This window comes from Grus americana, chromosome 23, assembly GCF_028858705.1.
Source record: "Grus americana isolate bGruAme1 chromosome 23, bGruAme1.mat, whole genome shotgun sequence".
NCBI lineage: Eukaryota > Metazoa > Chordata > Aves > Gruiformes > Gruidae > Grus > Grus americana.
The window spans coordinates 1254196-1268927 of NC_072874.1; the positions used below are offsets into that span (position 1 = coordinate 1254196).

Here is a 14732-nt window from a genome sequence, read left to right on the forward strand (position 1 = left end):
TATCTCCTTTTTGCTTAAAGATGCTAACGATGACCTTCACACTCACAGTAAATCCCCTGATTCTGGCCGACGGCCTGCCACAGAAGTTCCTGCTATTCCACTAACATTCCGGAGCAGCCACCATTATTAATAGATGACTTATGGTGACGTTTCTCATTCTGGCCCCCTTCTCGGATTGAAACTAGTATGACACGCCAGACGCCACTGAAAGTTGAATAAGCTTTGCCTGAGACAAGGTGATGCTATTCACCAGTCTTAATTTAAATTAAAATACCCCAAATAATACTCGAAGGCTCTAACAATTCAAAGACCATTCAGGTTGAAGTTCAACCCCAAGACGCAGTCCTTTGTTAGCAGCTGACACCGACGTGCAGATCGGGTTCATGCGCGAGGGCCCGCTTTTCTAACATCCCTACAAAAATAAGTTGCAGAATGTAATTACCTCTATTTTTCAAAACAGTACTTTTAAGGTCAACAATTATCCTTCTTTTTTTCTGATTGCTAAGAGTGGGACTGAGAACACTCAAGCTGTGTCAGCCAGTTCGCCCCCGAGAAGGCAAGGACAGTAATAGCAACATTTAGCATCTCCCCGTAGGAGCGGAGGAGAAGGAATGTCTGCAATGTGATTTGACTCCTCGCTGAAAACTAACTTTAATTCTAATCTACAAACTATTCTCTGTGTCCTCGATGCCCTCAGCCATGGGGAACAGCTTCATTTTTCAACTTTCATTTTTTTTTTTTTTTTTTCAGTGCAAAGTGCTGTAAACAAACTTTGTCCTTCATTCTCGAAACTCAGAGCAGTGGTATTTCAAGGTCACTCCTGCTAGCGAAGGAAGGCCTAGCTCCCCAGCTCCAGCAACTTCAGCTGCAGCACCGCTCTGATGGCGAGAGCCGTGCGAGAGCCCAGCCCAGCCGGAGTTCGGGGTGTCACCGGGATAACCGAGAAAGCCCTTTACGCTGGAAAACTTCTAAGCTAAGACGCAGTCTCGCCCCGTTCCTCCGCCTGTCACCGCCGGGCTGCGGGGCTCCCGTGACCTTCAGTGCTTATTTGCAAATAAAAAAGACAACAAAGGGCCGCTCATACTTGTCAGGAGTTTGACTGGCGGTTGGGGGGTGATGGGGGTTCCGCTGCCCCCCACGAGCCCTGTGTCCGATGGGTGCCCGCGGGCCAGCTCCCAGCCAGCCGGGCAGCCCCCGCCAAGGGCAGCCGGGGGAGACACCCCCCCCCCGCCCCGCCGCGGTTCAGCGGCTGCCCCGGGGAGAGGGGGGGGAGGCGCTGCCATTTTGTGGCCCCCCCCCGCTCTCTCCCCTCCGGTTACCGGCCCCAGAGCGGCGCTGCCCCCCCCCCACCCCGCAGGGCGCGGCCCCGCGGTGCCCCCAGCCATACCCGCCGCTCTGGGCAGCGCCGGGGCTCAGCCCCAGGCCCCAACCGCCGCCGATACCCGGGCGCCACCCGGTACCGCTGCCCGGAGAACGCGGGCTGCCCCCCCGCCGCCGCCGCCTCCCCTCTCCTCCCGCCGCACAAGGCCGGGACACCCCGAGGCGGGGCAGGCAACCCCCGCCGCCGCCGGGGCCTGCTCCCCCGACACCGGGCCGGGCTGCAGCCGTCCCGTCGCCCCCCGCCCCAGCCAGCGCGGCTCCGACCGCCGCGATTAACTTACCGGGCCGCGGCCGCCGCAGGCCCTGCCCGCCGGTTGGGGGGCAGCTGCGGCAGGGCAGCGGCGGCCCCCGGGCCTCCCCGCCATCCCTTTGTCTTTGAGCTGACCCCTGCCTGCCGGGACTCCGCGTCCCCGCCGGACCGGGCCGCCGGCCCCTTTAACAGCCGCCGCTCAGCCTACCCTGCTGCGCCCGCCCGGCCCGGCCCGCCCGCGCCCATTGGCTGCGCGCCGCCGGAGGGGGGGCGCGGCCCCGCACGCTCATTGGCTGCCGCCGGCGGCGCAACCTCGCCGTCCACTTCCTGTTTTAAAGTTACCTTGAGCGGCGGCGCAGGGGTCAGAGCGGCGCGCGCCCGCCCGCGGCCCCTCCGCAGCGCGGCGGCCGGGCCCTCACCGCCCGCCCCGGCGGCTCCTATTGGCCGCTCGGCTCCTATTCAAACAGACAGAGGGGTCGTGGGGCGGTTGCCGATTGGCCCGCGCGCCTGTCACTCCAGCAGAGCCCACCCTCCCCTCCTCAGCCGTCGCCGCGTCACGGGGCGCCGAACGCACCGGCGGGTCACGGGGCAGCGCGCGGGCTGCGGCCCGGCTGCACGTGCGCACGGACGGGGGCGCGTGCACGCAGGGCGGCTGTGCTGCGCGTGCAAGTGTGCGTGTGTGCAAGTGTGCGTGCGTGCATACCCAGCACCCGCGGGGGCCGGGCCCTCCCGGGGCTCCCGGCGGCAACAGGCGCGTTCCCTGCCGGGCTGTTACCCCGCGGCTGCGGGGCAAGGACCGCGCTCGGCTGCGGAGCAGGCCCGCCGCAGGGATTCCGACCGGGAGCCAGCACGGTCCGAGGCGGAAAGGCGCGTAGAGACCCCCGGGCAGGCAGCACGACGGAGCCGCGGGGCGTGCCTCCCCACAGTCCCCGTTCGGTGGGCGGGGGGCACCGGCCGACCTCGGCGGAGCCGCTCCCGGCCCGTCAGGCGGTGAAGGTGCAAGCGGCACCTTCGGGGACAGGAGCACCCGAAAGACCTGCCGTTAGCGTCCGGTGGCACTTCCCACCTCGGATCCTCCGACAACGTTTGCGTGGTCACGCAGTGACCTGGTTCAAATACGCGCACACGCTCCGATGTGTACGTAGAGACTGAAAAACTAATCCAAGAGGAAAGCAAAAAGAAAAGAAACCAGACAGTCTGCTTTTCAGACAGATGAACTCCCCGGTTGGGCAGATGGCCGCCCAAACTGACGCCCTCCTGGCACAGACCCCGACCCCTCTCAGGGGGCCGAACACCTCCGACATTCCTCCTTGCAGAGCACCCCAGGAAGCGAAGGCAGCGCTGGCAGAGCTCTCACCTCGGCCGCGCGCACTGAAGATTCCCTTTTGCAGCTTTCCGGCCGCAGACAACGTCCAGCCAGCCTCGCTTCACCTGCGACGCCGTTCTCAGAGCCTCCAAGACACTTCGGTAACTCTTGGATCGGACTGAAAGCTGGGAACAGCAAGTTTACGAAGCACAGGTGATATTTTAACCTCTGCAGACGCACCACTTCCAGCAAGTTACCAACAATACCCAAATGGATTTCAAGCTGCATTCCAAGACAGAATTTACTGCTCGAAAATAACACGTTTACAGGATCATGTACAGAGCAGCAGAGGAAAAATTCCAAAGCACAGCCGATGCTTTACTACTTCTGCAGATTAAATTAGTTTGAATCAGATAGCAAGGAGAGATTAATTTAAAAATAGATCTTCCCAGCAATTTATTAAATATAATTTGTTAAAATGTGTCTTAAAAATAATAATAATACTTTGCAATGCTTTGTTCTCTCCCTGTGTCATTCCCCAGATAAAAGCAAGGGCCTCTGAGCTGCGGTATGCTTACTATTAGAGGTATGCAAGGTACTTTCAGGCGGTATGCAAAACAAACCCAGAACAGCCCACCACCTTTCCTGGGGAGAGGAGGAATGCCTCGCTGGTATTTTGAGTGGTAACGACTGCCCAAACACGCCCCACGAGACCCCCTGTCACCGACAGACCAAGAGCCCCTCTCCTGCGCGGGTAGGACCCAGCACGGGAACAGCTGCTGCTCTCACTGTATTTAATAATTCATGATGGTGAAAAAAAAATTAATTTTGGGAACCCCTGCAGTAAAGGGTTTATTTCAATCATTACAGGGCAGTTGAGCTAACACTTGGGAATTGCTGAAATCCTACTTGAAAGATTTAACTACAAAGCTGCTGGGAAAACATGAGGAGACAGGAACGCTCTTAACCTGGTAACTGTCATCTGCGGCTGCACCTTGCAGCTTGTGGCGCCGCACAGTATTCACGTATGACATGAGAATGTACACTGATGAACACAACTTATCTTTGTAAAGTACAAAATAACGAGAGGGAACAGGTTGGCTGTGCAGGGTAAACGACTGGCTCAAGGTGACCCAGCCAACCACAGCGACCTGGAGCAGCGGGATTACACCTAATTCTCAATCCTCACTCCGAGCCAACAGCTCTCTGCGCTGTGTGGGGGTTTCAAAGGCCCCACTCAAGGCACTGCTTTTTGCTTTGACCAAAAACGCCGCATTCACCCCAGAACGTGTCCAAATCCTCCACTTAGTGCAGTCACAGCAGCCCGAAGGCCACAAGCCCCTGCACAAGCCAGTGCCTCAAATGCACCGTTGTAAGTGACACAAAAACCAATGTGGTTGTGACAGAGCGTGCAATGCCAGAAGTGAGATTACATCAGGTTGTCACTATGACCAGTAGGTCATCCCTTAGGACAGTAAGCTGGCCCCAGATAAGTTTAGGCCGGTACCAGAGCACGGCTCAACTGAAGACAAACACAGATCCAGCAGAAGTAGCCCCATCCAAGAACGTAACCTAATTTAAGAAGGGCACAGGTAAGCCTAAGAAAACACACGCAATATTGCCAAGGGCAATGGCAGCAAACGCTGCCTGATGACCCGGGAGGTCTGTTTTCTGGATGTCGGACTAGAGGAAAAGTTAACCACATGCTGCGGACTCTTTGCTCTGCATTGCAAGTGAAGCCGGTTGACACCTTCCTTTTAATTACCTGTACTCGACAGCTATTGAGACAGACAAGAAGTATTTATTCATGAGTAAGTGGAGAACGCTTTACTCAACAAGTGTCTCAAAAGGTGATATGAAGAATCACATTCCAGAAGGAGTAGCCAGTGCTATTGTTTCTTCTGTGAATAACCTGAAGCCTGCCAGAGCTCTGGGTTCTGGGGCCAGCCCTGGGACACAGCTCAGCCACCACAGAGCGCACACCGACCCTGCCATCCCGCTTGTCCTGTGCCCCCCACTCAGCCCTGACCCCCAAGCACCCGCACAGCCAATGATGTGGCCGGAGAATTAACTGACTGAATGAAATGCAGACCAGCCAACAAAGAATTAGCTTTCGTCCATGCCATACTCATCCTGCTTTTAATGTAGTGTCCTTTACCAGTTACTGGGGGACATTTCTGTCATTTCCTCAGCTCAGAAAAAAGCAGAATCTAGGGAGACCATATTTATATGCAGCTATTTTCACAGCTCTCACTGCCCTTGGATTTCAAGCAGAGATTAAACGATCCCTCAGATATTTACCAGAGACCCACAAACTACCTCTGACTGCTTTGTGGCCTGGCTCAGGTCCTGCCCCTCTTCCCACCGAGTGCTGGGGCAGACTCTGGAGAAGCCACTTAAAGCTTAGGTGGCAAAAAAATCCCAAAGATCAGTAAATATAGCATCACCACCACGTGAAACTGAGCTCTCCCGCAGCATATTCCCAGTCGGGGCCCAGCAGATCGGGTCTGCCGCCGCCAACGCCCGCTGGCTGCCCGGGAAGGCCTCCGCGCCGCGCCCTGCCCTGCACGCCGGCCGTCAGACAGCACCTATCCCGGGCTGGCTCCGCCAGCCCCAGGCCCGCACAGGCCTCGCTCGCTCGCTCCCTCCCGGCTGGGCCCGGCTGCCCCCGGGGCCGAGCCTCGAGCGCGCCCCTCCCCCACCCCCGGTCCGCGCGGAGAAACGGTTCGGTTTCCTGTCCTCTCCCCGGTCCGCTCCTCGGAAGCCAATCAGCGCGCAGCTTCCCTCGCCCGCCTCCCCCGGCGCGGGCCAATCAGCGGGCGCGATACGGCTCTGCCAATGGGAGCGGAGCTGCCGGGCCGGCGGTGGGGGGGGGGAACCCCTCGGGCCACCCCCGCCCCGCGCCCCCTCACGGGCCGCCGACTCCCCCCGCCGCGTTCCACCCGCTCCCCGCGCACTCACCGGGGCAGCCGGCGCCGCGACCTCCGCCTCCTCCGCCCGGCGCCCGCGCTGCCTCCGGCCCGGCTGTCGGGAGGCGGGAAGGAGGGGGAGGGGGGCGGCCAGAGCAGAGCGAGCGCCCAGCGGCCGAGAAACAAGATGGCGGCGGATCCGTGAGGCGGCGGTGCGGAGGCTCCACCCCTTTCCCTTGGGCCGCGGCACTGCGCAGGCGCATGACCCGGGGCTGATCTCGCGAGATTTCCGCTGCGGAGCGGCGGGGAGGATCCAGCGGGCGGGGGGTGTCGGTGAGGGGCGGGGGGGTCCGGGTAGGCCCGAGCGGGGGCCCAGGCCTCGGTGTGAGGGGGAGCCAGGCCTCTGGGTTCAGCAGGGCCCGGCCCAGGTCGTTCCTGGGCTAGGCCTGTGGCGGGTCTGGGCTCCAGCAGGGCCGGGGCCTGAGGCCGAGGCGGGCTGGCGTGGGGCAGTCCCCCTGAGGCGTTGAAGGAAGCTGTAGGTGTTGCTCGCCGTCCCCAAGGTCCTGGCTGTCCCCAGGCAGCTGCCTGGCAGCACAGCGATCACAGCCCGAGGGCTCTGCATCCCTCAGCCAGCCCAGCCGCGGTGGAGGAGTTGCTCCTCCGTTAGCCTGTTGGCTCATCCAGGGAGGTTTCCAGCCCTGCCTGTCATGGCCCTGAGAGCTGTCCAAATTAAACCTCACTGAGCTGTCCAACTCTCTTCACACAGGCCTCTGATCTATCATCACTGGGTAACTTTCTGCTGCTGTCCTCCCCGAGCTGGAGCCGATTCAAGCAAAAGCCTGCTCGGTCCAGTTCAGCCGGCTATCTCGTTTCCCAGGGACTGCTCTTCTGGCTCGGGGACATGTTATACTGAAGCGTGACTCATGCTGCTTCAGTATTTTTCCCATGAAAAAGTGCATCATGAAAAGTGACTCCATCTTTGCCTCATTACTCTCTTTCTGGTGCCCAAATTCTTTGCATCCAATTTGCAACTAGAAAGAGGATTTCCTTGTCTGGTGCTTTAAATGTCATTTGAGATGGGGAAGTCAGGTCCTGTGTGGCTGCTGCCCTTCCCCCTCACCCTTTCCATGGACTTTCCAAAATCGGTGGTGTTTCCTGGTGAAGTTTCTGGTACGGTGGTTCACCACGTGGGCTCCGCACCCTGTGAAAGAGGAGAAATTCCCTCCGGCATCCTGCAGCCACAGAGAGCGCGGATCTGTGGTTGGTGTTGCATGACATTTGCCCAAATGTAGGAAATGGGACAAATTTCTGCGGTTTCAGAGCTCAGCTGCCCTGAAGACTACGTGTTGGCACTGAAGTGGGAGATATCTTGCAGCAAATTCCTGCGGTCTTATTGAAAGTTTTGCAACTTTGTGATCTCAGGGCACTTGCAAGGCAGCCAAGAGAAATAAAAGCCAGGCTAGTTGTTTTTCTTTATTAATTCTCACAATTTCTAAGCTAGCCTTCTTTTGTAATGTTTGAGAGCGACGATACGCAATGCTATACGGCCCCTCGTCAGAATGACTCATTTATAAATCAATTAGCCGCCACTGCTGCTGACTTTGCTGCCAGGCACAGCTGTCAAACCAACCAGCTGTTTTTTCCTGCCAGGGACCAGGCCCCACTTGAAGAGTTTCTGAACAAAACCCCGCTCCTCCTCCCGCTGGATCCTTTTGTGTGCCTTGCGCTGCACCCATGATGCTCCGTTTCCTCCCCACCTGCTCTCTGGGCAGCAATGGATGCATTGTCTGGAACTCTGGAACCGCTCGGCTTCCCCGAGAAGGATCGCAGCCATCTGCAAACACAGAGGTCTCTATGTCAGCCTGCCCGAAATGTGGAGGAGCCAAGAAAAACAAGAAAGGAAAAAAAAAAAAGAAAAGGAAAGTGCTTTTCCACTCTCTGCTTTATTGGCGCTTGCATAAATTTGTTGGTGGTTTGTTGATTTCGCACTTAACCAACATCTGGTACCTGCTCAGCCGACTCCCTCCTGCGCCGGTGATGGGACCCTGAGGAGCTGTGCCGCGCTGACGGCACCCCGGGGCCAGGCTTTGGAAGGGCTGAAGATGTTTGGCACTAAGAAAATCATCTCAGAGCAGAGGTGACACGTCTGGCCCTTCTCCTCGGCTCAGCCCCCTCCCGTCCCCTGGGACTCCCATTACAGCAGTCCTCTGGACTCTCCCCAAATCAGCTGTTCCTTTGGGGCAATTATCGCCAAGCAAAGAAAAGTGTAGAAAGGAAAAACCTGGGTATAAATTATGTATGGACATGGACACACTGCCTTGTAGATTTGGGGAAAAAAGAGGCTATTTAGGGCCAGATTTTGGGAGCCGTAGTTCTCCCAGCCCTCCATCTCCAGGGCAAAGATGACAGAAGTCATTAAAACCCCCCAGAGTTATGAAAATTAGAAACTTTTAAGTCCCTGGGAGGCCCCATTTCCCCAGGTACGTGCTTTGATCTCACTGGCAGTGGACAGAAGACTCAGCTCCAGCTCAGAGCTGGGATTCGGGATTCGGTTCAGCTTGCTTGGCCCCGCTGCAGGACAGCGGGTTTCCCAGTGCCCGCGGTACCCCGAGGAGAGGCAGATGGTGCGCTACTGCCTCTTGCCTGGCTGTTGCCCGGCACAGATCAACCACGCTGGCTTTCCCAGTAGGATACTGGTGAGCCCACGTGACCCGACCGCTCCCTGCAGAATGGCGACAGATTTTTACAGCATCTCGGTGCAGCTCCTTCTCCTGCAAGAAGTGGGACACGGCACAGGAGCGAGAGCAGGCTGCAGAGCTGACGCAGCACTGAGAACCTCCCCGAGCACCGGCAGCAATGTGCTCATCCCCGTGGGCAAGGGCTCCAGCGGTGCCAAGGGGACCGGCCCCTCTGCCCACGCGGGGCCCAGCCCACAGCCTGGCTCTCGGGACAGGGACTAGCGCCTGCCTGGGGCAGCATCGCTCTGGAAAACACTCTGCAAAACACGCTGGGTTTGCCCAGTCCCAGCATAAACCATCCTCTCCCCATAACCCTTCATGAGGTGCAGCCCTCTTCCTCCCCGAACACCCAGCCCCAGAGCCCCCAGGGCAGCCCCAGAGCTCCCGGCATTTCTGCCCCCTTCTTTGTGTTTCCTGTTGCCCGTTACATCCACCTCTGGCTGGGACGAGCAGCAGCCACGCCACGGGCAGATCTCTGCCCTGCAGAGGCAGGGTGAGGGGAGCATGTGGCACCCACGGGATCTGCAGAATCCCGGGGTCACGCACACAGGGACACCGCGGTTTGGGGGTCCCTACGATGGCGGGGCTTGCAAAGCCTCTTCCGCGCTTTCCATTAACCCACGGCCAGCACGCTCGTCCCCCTGCGCCACACGCTGCTGATAGCCCTGGCAGCACCGTAAAGCCAAGCCCCATGAATCCTCTTACGTGGGTTTTACCAGAGTAATCCCATTAAACCGCCCCCTTTTCACCAGCGCAAAACCAAAACATAAAGGAGAAGGTGGTTAGGAGCCGACAAACCGGAGAGCTGAGCTCCTTAACGAATTAAGACACATTAGAGATGGGAGAGCTCTGATGGGATACCAGTGCGAGCCCATGTCTGGGGCCTTTCTCCATCCCGCTCCAGGGAAGCGCTTCCTGGGAGATCGGCTGCAGGGGCTGTCGGTGCCGCACAACCCCCGGCCCCGAGTGCGCGGGGATGAGCCACCGAGTCTCTCCTGGTGGGAGGTCAGCGAGGGATCCCGAAGCAACCTGCCAAGGAAAGCAGAAAACCAGTCGGTCAGAAAGTTTCCTACCAATTGAACTGAAATCTCTTGTCATTAAAATTTTATTATTGCCATGAAACTTCATGTTTTATCATCAAAATGTGGCAGTTGAAAAAAAAAATGTTAGAAGGAGAGGCTTTTCACCATCAAGGCACATGCTTTCACTATCTCTTCCCCCAAAACAATGTGTTCCCAGGACTGACACTTTCCCCACCAAGCTAGAAGTTTGCTTTGATGAAATAGCCTTCCCTACCAAGATATTTTCAGCCAGTTTTTCTAAATATTACTCATAAAGGCCCCCTCCAGACAACCTCTCTCCCTCCCTGAGTTTGTTTATATGCTTTGAATTCTGTTAGGAAACCATCTCCCTACTTCAGCGATGTTTTATCCAAGTTTCCATATTTAGTTCTTTCAGCTATTCCCGCTCCTTAACCAGCTTTCCCGTGCACAATGCTGGGACCCGCCGCATCCCGGCTCTCCCTGGCATCCCCTTCCCCTGCAGCAGCCGCAGGGAATTTTCCCCCCATCCTCCCTGCACCGATGGATGTCCATCGAGCACCGTACCCGCCAACCCACCCTGGGGATGTCGTCCCAAATCACCCCCCAAGGCCCTGAGCGGGGCCCAGCGGAGACCTTGCCCACGAGGGCCAGGTGGTTCCCCGCAACTCAGGATGCCGGTGGCAGCCCCGGGACCCCCGGCATGGCGAGGATGGGGAGCTCACCCAGCGGGAAATCCAAGCCTGGCATTATTTTAGGGAGGGACAGAGTTAAAGTTGGCGAAGGAGGGTTTCCTCCTGGCACGTGGCTCCCTGTCAGCCGCGGTGCACAGCCTGCAGAGGCAACGCAGGGAAAGCACTGGAGGAATTTACCATGAGTAAAAAGAGACGCTGCTTAGAGGGAAATTAGCGTTTGTATTCAAGGAGCCAAGGTGAGTCCAAGGGCAGCGCGGGAACCGGGGCTGCATCTCCGCTCAAACTTTCTCCTTCAGAAGGAGCCAGGGCACAAGAAGTCCCCCTTGGCCCCGTCCCCCTGGGAGGGCCGCGCTCACTCTCTGGTGGTGGCCGAAAGGCATCGGAGCCGGGAAGTTTATGTGCTCCTGAAGAAGCAGGCACCGCGGCCACCCAGGCTGAGCAGGGACCGGCTGGCAGCGCTTCAGGTCTGGCTGGAGGCTCCTGTGGGCAGCCCTGGGGGTCTGGTTGATGGGTGTTGGGTCTGGCTGGTGACTCTTGGGGTCCAGGTGATAGTAGTGGGGTCTGGCCAGTAGCTCTTGGGGTCCAGCTGGTGGGAGAAGGGCCAGGTTGGCAGCTCTTGGAGTCCAGCTGATGGGTGTGGGGTCTGGTGGGTGGCTCCTGGGGTCTGGCTGGCAGGAGCAGGGTCCTGCTGGTGGCTCTAGGGGGTCTCTGGTTGATGGTGTAGGGTCCGGCTGGTGGTTCTTGGGCTCCAGCTGACGGGTGTAGGGTCCGGCCGGTGGTTCTTGGGCTCCAGCTGACGGGTGTAGGGTTTGCGTGATGACTCTTGGGGTCCAGTTGATGGGTGTAGGGTCTGGCGGGTGGCTCTTGGGGTCTGGCTGGCGGGCGTAGGGTGCAGCCAGCAGCCCTTAGGATCCAAATGATGGGTGTAGGCTCCGGTCGGTGCCTTTCAGGGTGCAGTTGGCAGCTTTCGGGGGGGCACCGGACGGCCCCGGGTCGGACCCTCGGGGGGGTGCCGGCCCCTCTCCGCAGCAGCCCGGGCCGTCGGGGCCGGGCCCGGGGCTCCCCCGCCCGCCGCTCCCAGCAGCCCGCCGGGGCCGAGGGGAGGAGCGGGCACGGGCGGCGGCGGCGGCGGCAGCGGCGGTGAGTGCCCGCGGCGGCGGCGCGGGGTGGGGCGCTCCCGGGCGCCCGGGACGGCGACCGCCTCGGTCCCCGCGGCCACCGGCGGGGAGCGGGGCCGCACCTGCCTCGGAGCATCCCCCGCCGGCCACGGGGGGGGGGGGGGGGGGGCAGTGATTTTGGGGATGCCCGTCGCGGATGCGGTGCCCGGGAGGAGCGGGACGGGCGTTCCGGCAGCCCCGGGGGAGGGGGGAAAGAGGGGGGAAAGAGGGGTCCCGACCCGCGGTGGGACAGCCCCGGTGCCCCCCCGCACCCCACGGCTGCCGGTGAGGTGCGCCTGGCACCCCTAAAACATACCCCAGGCTCCGAGCCGAGACGTGAACGCCCCGAAAACATCGCTGCACCGAAAGCGTGGGGGCTGCGGCCGCGCTTCCCCCATCCCCAAGGGCTCCTCGGCCGGGCGCTGCCAGGGCCGGTTTACCGGAGCCCTCCCCGGCTCGGGGCGACAGGCAGCGCTTCCCAGCCAGCGGCTCGGGAACGGGAGCGCTTTCCCGTGCCATCCATCATCCCTGCTGAAAGCCTGTTGACGTCAACCCCGTCCCATGCACGCCGGTCCCCACCGCCGGGAAAACGGGGGTAGGGACCGGTGAAAGCGGGGGGGTCCTGCCTGGGGACGGTTTGCCTTGGGGCCTCGTCCTCGCAGCGAGCAGCCCACGTAACGCCGGCACTCACCTCTCCCCAGGCTGCCCGGCACCTCCAGCCTGCGCTTTGTACATCGATTTGACTCTGCTTGACCCGGAGAGCCCGTTGTGCCCTCCGTGGCGTTTTGGGCAGGTGGTGTGGTCGGTTCTGTAGGGAAATCCGTTAAAGAACTGGTGAGGAAGAGTGAAACGATGCCCTGGGACAGGCAGAGGCCCCTGGGCTGCTCCCAGCTTCCTATACCTGGGGCTACAGCAAGTGGGGAGAAGCCCGAGGGCAGCGTGGGCATCGCTTATCCCTGCGAGCCGGGAAGCACCCGAATGGGCATGGGCCTGGCCAGCCACTGGCGGCTGAGCTGCTGCGGAGCAGCGGCTGCTCTGCACCTCGAAAGGGTCCCCAGGGACAGGGCCACCGCGTGGGTGCTCACACTGAGCTGCAGAGCTGTCCCTGCGGGAGGTGGTGGCCGTGCCGGGCTCTGCGATGGCCAGTGCCTGCTCCCGGGGGGCCGGGAAGCGTCGCGAGGGGTCTTTCGAGGCTGAGCAAAACAATTAGCCCTGGGCTGAATTGCATCACTCTGCGCACAGGGAACATCCCGTGGGGCTGCGCTGCTTATTTCATTAGTGTGCTGAGAGCAGGAGCCTGCGGATCCCCTCGGGCCAGCGGCACGGGGATGGGCTTTGCTTGCAGCACAAACCCAGCGGCTTTGCTGCCAGGCGCTGCAGCCCGGGGTTGTTCCCCCGTCGCAGGACGAGGGGCTGCCTGCCCGAACCAGCCCTGGCATGGCCGCTGCATCGCACGGCCCCTTCCCCGAGCAGTGGAGTGGCTGCTCCTGCACCTCTCACCTCCAGCCCCAGTTTCGACGTGTGCCCATTTCTTTCTACATCAACACCTCTTGAAAGCCAGCCCTTCTGCTGTGCTTACGCATCCCTCCCAAAGAGTGATGTACCGTCTCCAGCATCACTTCACGAGGGCAAACTCCTGCCGCCTCCCACGTCCCAGCGCTCCTCTCTGCAGGCACAGCGCTCCCGGGCTCTCGCTTCGTCCCCGTTTCAGCCCTGTCCTCGCAGCACCGGTCGCAGTAGCCTTTGTGGGACACGGGCAGAGGATGAGATCGCAGCATCTTGGTCTGCCCCTTGGTTGGCCCCTTGCACCCCAAGTTGGGGTAAATCCCCACCAGCTTCCCCTGCGCACCCCAGGTCCGTCCTCCCACAGCTCAGCCGAGTCAGCCCGTGTGGATCGGGCTCTTTGTGGGCTCACGCCTGCTCCTGCTGCGCCGCAGCCCTCTGGGAAGCGTCACATCGATGCAAGATGCCGCTTAAGGTTATGAAAATGCCTAATTTTCCTGCTTATTAAAACCCAAGCCGTGCGGCACCATCTCCTTGCATCCATTTCAATGCACTTAAAATGTTTTGTCACAGCATCTCAAATAGCAGGGAAACAGGCTCATTTGGTAATTATTTTATAGTGATTTAGCGCAGGATTGACAGCCCTGCTGACACACCGTGCTCACTGCCTGCCGGGTTCAGGGGCTCCCCGCCTGCCCCGGGATGCTGTGTCGGACCGTGGAGGGATCACGGTGGGAGCCTCCCCGGGCTCCTCATCCTTCCCACAGCTCCCGGCGCTGGAGGTCTCCCAGCCTGCACAGAGTGAATCGCGCCTATTTTAGCTGTTGGATGGTGGAGCGATGCGAGAGCATTTGGCCTTCTCTTCGGGCACGCTCGTGCATCGCCCCCCTCCGCGGCCAAGGGACGTGTGCTCCGGTGAGCAGCGCCTTGCCGGGAGCAGCCGCTCCAGTGCCCCATCGGCCCGTCCTCCCGCTCTGCCGGGGGGGTGCCGGTGCCGGCCCAGGAGAGCTGCCCCGGCTTCTCTGCCAGGTCGGGCGCAGACCACGGCGGAGCGATGGGTGTTTGCCACGGGCAGTGCCAGGCTCCCGCTGCCTTTTGGCATCGCTCCGGCTCACAGAAGTCTTCCTATGGCAAGCAAGTTTTCTGCTGATCCCTTAAGAAGCTTGGCTATGATAGTGCAGTCTTAGCATTCAAAAAGCAACTTTTTCTGCAAAGAGCCTGCCTTACCCCCTGGCTCCTGCTGGGCTCTGGAGCAAGCTGGGACCTGCGGGCTGGATGCGGCCAGGCAGGGTGGATCAGACCTGGTCAGACGGGGTCTGGGCTGCTGGCACCAAGCTGTCACGGAGCCACGTTCACTGTCCTGCTGCTGAACACGGCGGGGCCACGGGGAGCGTGGGTGGGTTTGGTCACCCATCCTGGAGCAGCGGGGCCGGTGGCTTGGTCCTGGGTGGCCCAACACGGGGCTGCAGCATTGGGCACCTCTGCTGCGGGCAGGCTTAAGTGACCAGGGGCAGAAGATGGTCAGTACTTTGATTTGAACCCAAGGGGACTTCAGAGCTCTCGACCCACGTGGGATACAGAGCCCCTGAAAAGCAAAGCGATATTTGCTAACGCAGAAATGGGAGGGAATGGGGGGGCTGTTGGGTGCTGGCTGCTGGTGGAAGGAAATCAGATGTTCTCTGCAAGAAGAGGAGCGCTGGTAGGAGCAGCAGAAAGCCAGAGCTGATACCAGTCCTTCCCCTGGAGGAAGCAGC

At 60.1% G+C, this 14732-nt stretch overlaps 2 protein-coding genes across 7 annotated transcripts in view; one reads left to right on the forward strand and one right to left on the reverse strand.

The window, feature by feature from the left end:
* Positions 1–6057, reverse strand: part of NFYC (nuclear transcription factor Y subunit gamma) — a 37269-nt gene extending 31212 nt beyond the window's left edge. For 2 of the 4 annotated variants that reach the window (XM_054802295.1, XM_054802292.1), the window contains exon 1: positions 5898–6057. The gene's annotated coding sequence lies outside the window, so the exon portion shown is untranslated. Of the gene's footprint in view, positions 1–1661; positions 1857–1972; positions 2037–5897 lie in introns of those variants that run through there. The other 2 variants (XM_054802293.1, XM_054802294.1) reach the window with 2 other exon arrangements.
* A 4327-nt stretch (positions 6058–10384) lies between these two features.
* RIMS3 (regulating synaptic membrane exocytosis 3) overlaps positions 10385–14732 on the forward strand; it is a 128342-nt gene continuing 123994 nt past the window's right edge. For 2 of the 3 annotated variants that reach the window (XR_008573968.1, XM_054802296.1), the window contains exon 1: positions 10385–10554. The gene's annotated coding sequence lies outside the window, so the exon portion shown is untranslated. Of the gene's footprint in view, positions 10555–11431; positions 11459–14732 lie in introns of those variants that run through there. The other variant, XM_054802298.1, reaches the window with a different exon arrangement.